Genomic DNA, 6773 nt, shown 5'->3' with positions numbered 1-6773 from the left:
CTTAAATCTTTCAATTTCTAAAAACATCATCTCTTTCAATGGACAAAACTGGCAAATAATGTTTAGAAAAAAAATCTGCCTTATGCAAGAAACATTCTGAACAATTCAGAGGTCTTCCCCCTCGGTATGTCCCATCGAAAGGACAGCACTTACCCCGAGATTGACTGCACAAGCTGCCCTCTTGTGGCTCTGATTTATATTTCCTGAGCACAAACAGGACAGTTACAAACTTAAGTAGCGATCCCAGCCTGCCCAAAGACATTTATTTCTCAAGGGAACTGAAGGTGGGTGTAGGGCCTCTTTGACCACAAGAGTGCCCGGAGGGCATCCCAAGTTTGTGTCACAGCCGAGTGTTAAATACCCAAGAAACGAGGGTTACCACGGAACACACATGGTTTGAGGCTGGCAAGTTCCAGAGACGGTTGGTTGCAGTTGAAATTGTGGCTTAACTTTAACATACTCTAGCACACACTTTCACTTTTGCAACATGGCATCAGTGCGTACCAGAAGCCAACGTACATCTTGAACAAGACGGGTGTTGAGAGAAAACAGAACTGAAATTTTCAGTTCCACCAACCTTTGTACGATAGTCCCGAGGTATCTTTGCACAATGAAAGAAAACCGTCGCTGCCAAGCCACGCTCCCTGAACGCGGGCTTCTACGGACACTGGCACGCAGGGAATCTAGAGGTCTTGGGGAACATTAGCACCTGTTTCAAAGAAAGAAGGGAGCGAAGATAGAAGTGGACAAGAAGGAAAGAAAAAAGGAAGGGAAGGAGGACTGAACAGCACATCCTTTCAAAAAGTTGCAATAAAAAAAGATAAAAGATGGGGCGCCTGGGTGGCTCTGTCAGCTAAGGGTCTGACTCTTGATTTCAGCTCAGGTCATGATCTCGGGGTTGTGAGATCAAGCCCTGAATTGGACTCCATGTTTGGCACGGAGCCTGCTTAAGATTCTCCCTCCCTCTCTGTCCCTCCTCCCCTACTTTCTCTCTCTAAATAAAAAAATAAATAAATAAAATAAAGATAAAAGATAGTATAAGCATTAACTAAAAAATGGCAACATTTTCCCCTTAGAAAGCAATCCATCTTCATACAAGACCTTTTGTCAAAGGAATATAGAGAGCAAAGATATGGATATAGATGCTGTTATCTTCCCTGTTAAAAATTTGAGTCCACATACAGTAGTAGTATCAGGTTGGACTAAATGAACTTACACCAAGGTTACACGAACTCCTGAGAAATGACTGCTGAATACATATTCTAGTAGAGTGATCTTTAAAAAAAAAAAAAAAAAAAAATCCCATCATGTCACTTCTCTTCTCAAAACCTCCCAATGGCTTCTCCTTACACTTGGAATAAAATCCAAGGTCCTTCCCAGGGCTCCCCTCCAGGAGCCTGCATGGCTCTGTCTGCTTCCCTTCTGCCCCTCTCCCATTTCCTTTCCCCCCCTGGACAGGCACACCACAAGCCTCCTGGCTGTTCCTTCAACTTGCCAACTCTTTCTCACCTCCCCGCCTTAACACTTGTGGTCACCCCTGCCTGGAATTTCCCTTCTCAGCCTTCCCTGTCTCGCTTTCTTTTCTCTCTGACCCAATTCAGGTATCTGCTCTAGTATCACCTCCTCCAAGAAGTCTTCCCTGACCACTCTGAAAACAGCCCTCCAATCATCAACCCGCACTCTCTCTCCTTTTTCTATATTTTTTTCTTTATACTTACAACTTTCTGATATTATATCATGTATTCATTTTTATCACTTTTTATTGTCTCTGTGCTTTAATGAAATACTAGCTCCACGGAAGGGCTTTCCTCTCCTAAAACAGGGTCTAAAACTAGTCAATACTCATTATTTGAGAAATGAACTATCCCTGTTTGCCGAGATAATAACCTGGATAAAACACGTTCCAACACGTCATCCCTGCCAACAAATCCTTCTGTACCTAAAGGTGTACCTGAACATGAAGCCTCTCTTATTGCAACAAAAGTCTCTATCCTGAACTTGAATCCCAGAGTGGTAGACCGTGGTTGACCAGCAAGCCAGTTCAGCCATTCTTTAGGGCCACAGATTTTGAAGGTAAAATGGGGCTTTAAAAAAACTTATAACCTACTCCAGTCTTTTTCTCTTTTTTTCTTTTTCTAAGATTTTAGTTTTAGGTAATCTCTAAACCCAGTGTGGGGCTCGAACTTGCAACCCCAAGATCAAGAGTCGTACACTCTACCCACTGAGCCAACCAGGTACCCCTCCGTCCTTTGTTTTGAAGTTAAGTACATAAGCTCAGAGGGCTGGCTGGTTTCTTCTGGCTCACTCAGAAACCGTGAACCAGTAACGGTTTTAAGTGAGCCAATAACAGCTCACTTAAAAGGATGCACAGAGACTGCCACATTCATTTCTATAATCTCAGGCCCCAGCGCAGTGCCTGGCTCGTGGAATAGGCTCAGCAGGAGTGTTGCTCAGTAACACCTGCCCTCAGTCCTGCCATCAGAGCTCATTCAACATAGCTATACTTCCTCTCGTGACAGTTTCACTCCAATTTCCTGCCTGAGAACCATTTCCAGTTATATGGGTCACATGTCATGATTTCCTGTCCTCTTTCCTTTTAAAATGCAGTCTGACAATGTACCAAGCAGGATAGTGTATCTGGGGGATGGTTTGATTCCAACAGAATTCAAATAGCCCAGCATGGAAAATACCTAGGAAAAAGTAGGACAAAGAGCAGGCTATGTATATGGCCGTAGGTGCCATGACTGAAGTTCAAGGCAGGGGCCCTGTCTGCTCACCATCTGTCTTCTTGGAGCACCTAGCACTGTACCTTGCACACAGTCAAGGCCCACTGGCGGGGAGGGAGAAGAGAAGAAACTGATATGTAGGTTGAATTTCTACTCCGTCTACGATGGCTTCGTAATAACAAACAAGTAGGCTTTGTAATCACAGTCCACACCTGCTGGATGCCTGCTGGGTTCAGCACTTCACGTATGTCTTCCCACTGAATCTTCCCCAAGACATACGTGCCACCTGTAAGGGAGATACTATAACTCTGAAAATGAGCTATGTTTGGGAAGTCATCCAGCAGCCCAATATAGACTCTCCAGACTCAAACAAGACTCTACAGACCTCCTTTATTCCAGTATGTCTGAGTATCCACAGGCTTTGCTGAAGAAATCGTGATGTGTCTGATAACAGGATATTGCCCCAGACCCAGCTAGTAGCATTAAGCAAAGCAGAGTACCTGTGACATATTATCTTTCTAAAATCTGAAATATTCCAGATTCCAAAAACCTATCTGACCTGGCAGGTGTCAGGCAACGATGTCCCAGACTTAAACTCACGCAGAGAAATGAGCTGTCCATGGCCACATAGGTAGGCAGTGGCAAAGCCAGGACGCCAACCCAGGCAGTCTAAATCCGCAGGTCCTGCTTGAGGACACATATTATCCCATCTCTAATCGATGATATCAGCGTGAGCTGAAAAGTTTCCTCTTTCCCGATGCAGCTCCAGGAATCAGGATTCAGCAAGGCAAAGAGCAAACTTGTGATGTCACACATGAAGTCTGATTCGGACTAGCAGACACTCCAGCTAATGAGAGCTCAGGGATGGTCACCTGAGCTCTGTAGACTTCTTAGAAAGTCACGGTCACATTTAGGAAGAGAGCATTCAAAGCTTCTGGTGATCAGAAGTTTCACTATTCTGAAAGCCTCCCCAAGAGCTTCTGAAAAAAGTAAAGGTAGACCTGCTAGGGATCAGGGATAAATTTCCTACATTCTTTTCTAAAATTCCTCTACGAAGTGGGCTGAGGGAAAGCGTAAGTAGAAAGCGCATGTGTGTTTGTGCGTGCACGGAAGCATATGCTGACTTTCTCCTGATATACAGGAGGCAAAACGCGCATAAATTGTGTTTTGGCTCTGATTTCCAGCCTCCAAACTAATTATTTATGGAAATAAAAGATGCTACTTAGTGTGGGCCAGCAGGAGTCTTACTTCAACAAGCACTTGGGGTAAACCCCATTCTTCAGATCTCAGGTCAAATACTGCTTCCCCAGGGGAGCCTTTCCTAACACCCCAGATTGATTGCTCCCCTCTCCCCCTATTCTTTCTTACTTCTCGGTTTAAGCTTTCTCTCCTAGGGCTATCATGATCTGTAATTAAATACTAATGAGTTTATGTATTCACTGTCTGGCTGTCTCCAACCAGATTATACTCCCCATGAGGGCAGGGCCCTTGCCTGTTTGCTTACCTCTTTTTTTTTTTTTTTTTTTTTTAAGAGAGTGAGAGAACACATACATGCATGTGCACAGTGGGGAACGGGTAGAGAGAGAAAATCCTCTAGCTGACTCCTGAGCACAGAGCCTGGCTCAGGGCTCAGTTCCTCAACCTGACAAGATCAAGAGTCAGACGCTCAGCCAACTGAGCCACCCGGGCACCCCTGTTTGCTCCCTTCTGTATCTCTACCATGTAGCACAGCACGGGACCCACCCTAGTAGCTCAATGTGTATTTGCTGAATGAACGAATGAATGAATGGGCCTAGAATTTCACAACAGAAAACCAGCAGTTGGCCAGCACTTCACCAGCAGACATAAACAAGGTCTTCTGCTATCTGCGATTTGTGAATGCCTCATTGCCTGGACAGTTCTACTCAGGAGTTCATCACACACCACCCATCTCTCTATGGTTTTGAGTTGTTGCCTCACTTTATTATTATTATTATTATTTTAAGATTCTATTTATTTATTTGACACAGAGAGACAAAGAGAGAAGAAATACAAGCAGGGGGAGTGGAAGACGGAGAAGCAGGCTTCCTGCTGAGCAGGGAGCCCGATGTGGGGCTTGATCCCACGACGCTAGGATCATGACCTGAGCCGAAGGCAGAGACTTAACCACTGATCCACCCAGGTGCCCCACCTCACTTCTTTTTTTTTTTTTTAATTTTTTTTTATTTATTCGATAGACAGATCACAAGTAGGCAGAGAGGCAGGCAGAGAGAGAGGAGGAAGCAGGCTCCCTGCTGAGCAGAGAACCCGATGTGGGGCTCGATCCCAGGACCCTGAGATCATGACCTGAGCCGAAGGCAGCGGCTTAACCCACTGAGCCACCCAGGCGCCCCCCCACCTCACTTCTTATTTAACTTTTAAGCTGTTTAGAAAGTTAAACTGAAGCCCCAAAGTGCAGGAGAGTGTCAAATGAGAAAATCTGAAGTGAACATTGAAGATTTTATCTTTTAAAAAAAAAAAAAAAATTGCTTTAATGTGTCAAGAGTGCCCAGGGAAGACTGAGTTGTTTAACCATACAATACAGGATCTAACTCTGCTCATCCAAGTGACCAACACAAGAGCAAAAAAAATCTTAATTCAGCAAAGTTCTTTTTAGTTTCATGAAATATCCCCCTCTGCATCCTTCAGGTCCCACCCAAATCACGAAAACTCTTGGTGGCACAAAAGCAGGATCTCCATTGTTTTGCTAAGTCAGGCCCTTTATTACTGGGTAGAAAGAACACTTGGTCCTGATTTCTCAATTCCTCATTCCTGCTAGCAGCACAAAATACGCCCCTCGCTCTGATTCTCAAGCACACCAAAACACCAATGAAATAGATAACTCGATGTTCTTTCAATCTATATACAGCTGACCCTCGAACAATGTGGGAGTTAGAGATGTTGACCCCTACAAGGCCAACACTCCACATAAAACTTCTGACTACCCCCCAGCCAGACTTAACCACTAACAGCCTACTGTTATAATCAATAACACACAACTAACACACATTTTGTACGTCGTGTATATTACATGCTACATTCCTACAATTAAGTATGCTAGAGAGAAGAAATCTATAGTACTGTCCTGGGGTTATGGGAAAAAAAAAATAATGTATAAGTGGACCCATGCAGTTCAAACCCATTTGTTCAAGGGTCAAACTGTACTTCCAGAAGTTTTTAACATTTACTTTCTTTCTGGTCAAATTTATGATAGATGTTAGATTGGTGAGCGTGTCGATTTGTGAGTCATTCACCCATACCCAGAGGCACTCAGCTCTGGCGGGACCCTGTTCTCATTCGCTGCCCTGACTCTCACAGGGGCACAACAGTTAAAAACCAGACCAGTCGGCTGAAACAATGTTGTCAAAACACAAACCAACCACTGAGAATTTTCAGAGTTGCCAGGAATTTGCTAACATGGCCCGAGTCACGGAGTGGAAGGCTCCGCTAATGTCATCTGCAGACTCTGAAACCCCTCCACGAAGAGTGCAGAAAACCCCTAAAATGCATGAAGCACTCACTAAGGTCAGACTTTAAACTGAAAGGGTGTGGAAATTCTGCGCCGTAGCTGCCTGCATTTTCCCAGGGCACAGGTGTCTCAGACAGGGAAGATCTCACAGGGCCCTACACTCTCTTCCCGCCCTCATGGGACCAACAGAGCTCAAAGCGCCCTTGCTGGGTTGAATTTTCTTAGAACTAATCAGAGCTCATGATATGACCCAGTTCCTCAGATGGAATGACACATGCCCTGGGTCTCCCGGCTCCCAGTGTAGTCTCAGGGTGACCCCACCTACCCCTCCCCCACACCTCACTCATCTCGAGTTTGAATAGGTCCCCTTTGCCGACCACCGTAACAAATCCAAAGTTGATGCCATTCCCTTTTCTTTCATTGTTTCCCATATTTTTAACACTGGCTATGTGCTGGACACTGCATTAAGTCCAGGGCCCCTGGCTGGCTCGGTCAGTTAGAGTGAGGCTCTTGATCTCACGGTTGTAGGTTTGAACCCCACGTTGGCTGTAGTGACTACT

At 44.9% G+C, this 6773-nt stretch overlaps 1 long non-coding RNA gene across 1 annotated transcript; it reads right to left on the bottom strand.

Moving 5' to 3' along the window:
* Positions 1-1276: 1276 nt before the first annotated feature.
* On the bottom strand, positions 1277-6528 carry LOC131824675 (uncharacterized). The gene is made up of 2 exons (XR_009350928.1): positions 5104-6528; positions 1277-4896 (listed from the first exon to the last, which is right to left on the bottom strand). It is a non-coding gene; the product is annotated as an uncharacterized LOC131824675 (long non-coding RNA).
* Between the last annotated feature and the right edge of the window lie 245 nt (positions 6529-6773).

This window comes from Mustela lutreola, chromosome 1, assembly GCF_030435805.1.
Source record: "Mustela lutreola isolate mMusLut2 chromosome 1, mMusLut2.pri, whole genome shotgun sequence".
Lineage (NCBI taxonomy): Eukaryota > Metazoa > Chordata > Mammalia > Carnivora > Mustelidae > Mustela > Mustela lutreola.
The sequence above is the reverse complement of the archived record's forward strand: the minus strand, read 5'-3'. Positions and strand labels throughout refer to the sequence as shown.